Raw genomic sequence first — 1,653 nt, forward strand, 5'->3', positions numbered from 1 at the left:
TCCTCTACTTTCTGGAACAGGAAGTTGTCTTCCACACAAGTTAGGAACTGGCTTGACATTTTATGTTTGACTGGCTGCATTGTTTTTCCAATGCAGATGTCCATAAAATTGAAGTCTTCCATCTGTGCCACCTCATAGCTTTTGGATAGAGTTGTCACTTGCTTGAAGAGTGCCTCATCCATCTCTTCTTTTTGAGTTGGTGGCCTATAATAAATCTCCAGCATTATATCAGTGCCATATCTTTCACTTTTTATCTTCACCCGAATGCTTCTTCTCTGGTGTGTTCTTCCTTCTGAACCAGGGAACAAGTGTATGTGCTTTTGACACCCGAGGCAACACTACCACCTCTTCTCCCAACCCTCTTCTTCTAAAAAAGATTGTAGTCCTCAGTGTTAACATTCCAATTATAAGAGCTGTCCCACCAGGTCTCTGAGATGATATTCAGATCATAATTCTTTTTATAGCCTGCAGCTTCTAGCATATCCTATTTATTCCCCATACTTCTTGTATTTGTATACACAAATCAGATGTATTTTGCTTTTGACTGAAGACACTGAGTCCAATAAATCTTCCTGGATAAGCGACAGTTTTATTCTTCTGACTATCCACCTTTTAATGAAAATACTTATATTACTTACAACAAAGGAAATTACTCCCAACAGAAACTTCACTTTACTCAACACTTCCAACCTCGGAATCACATCTCTGCTCACAAAATCTGGCATCTCTTTTGCTTCCTGGATATCTTAATGGAGACACATAAGAACAGTGTAATTTTTTAAAACCTTTTTTCCTGCAGATGCTTAACAGTTTACTCTGATGGTCTGTCTGTAAGTACTAAAACTGCTTTTGGATCTATTTACTTCTCTTTTCCATCACTTGCTGCAGTCCTGTAGCTCTCTGGCTCTTTCTCAGAGTTAAGTTGCTTCTTCAAGTCCCTTCCCCTCTAGACTGTGTGCTCCATTGCTGGAGGGTTTTGATGGCTACCCCCTGTGGAACCTAGCTTAAAGCCCTCCTTACAAGGTTGGTCAGTTGATGCCTAAGATACTCTTCTCTGTTCTCAGATGGATCCCATCTCTTGATAGCATTCCTCCTCCTAAGAATATCTACCTGTTGTCAACTGAAGGTATGCCTTCACGTTGACACTGCTATCTCAGCCACAAGTTCACTTCCCAGATATGTATTCACTCTGTTTCAGAAGGATGGGATCTAATAAAACATACCATGAGAACATAACGAGAAAAATCTCCACCCTAACACAACTGCTTCTGTCCAAAAAATACTGCTCAAATGAACTCCTAAACTGTTTGGATGAATCATGTTTAAGCCCTCTCTGCCCTCTGCCAATCAAAGCTCTTAGCTGCAATGTTTGTTATTTACAATGTTGATGGTTTGCTTAAATAAAAAAGAAACATACATTTTCAAAGCAATTACATATTCAGCAAATTCCAGTATCTTTATTTAATCTGCAGCTCATGTGGTAGGACAACATGTGAAGGAGGAAGTCAATGTCATCTTCTTGGACTTCCAGAAGGCCTTCGACACAGTGTCCCACCCAATTCTGGTGGGCAAGCTGAGGGACTGCAGCACTGATGAATGCACAGTCACATGGGTGGCAAACTGGCTCCAGAGGCATACCCAGAGGGTGGTGGT

Source organism: Crocodylus porosus, unplaced genomic scaffold (genome assembly GCF_001723895.1).
Source record: "Crocodylus porosus isolate Cpor-Errol unplaced genomic scaffold, CroPor_comp1, whole genome shotgun sequence".
NCBI classification, from domain to species: Eukaryota; Metazoa; Chordata; order Crocodylia; family Crocodylidae; genus Crocodylus; species Crocodylus porosus.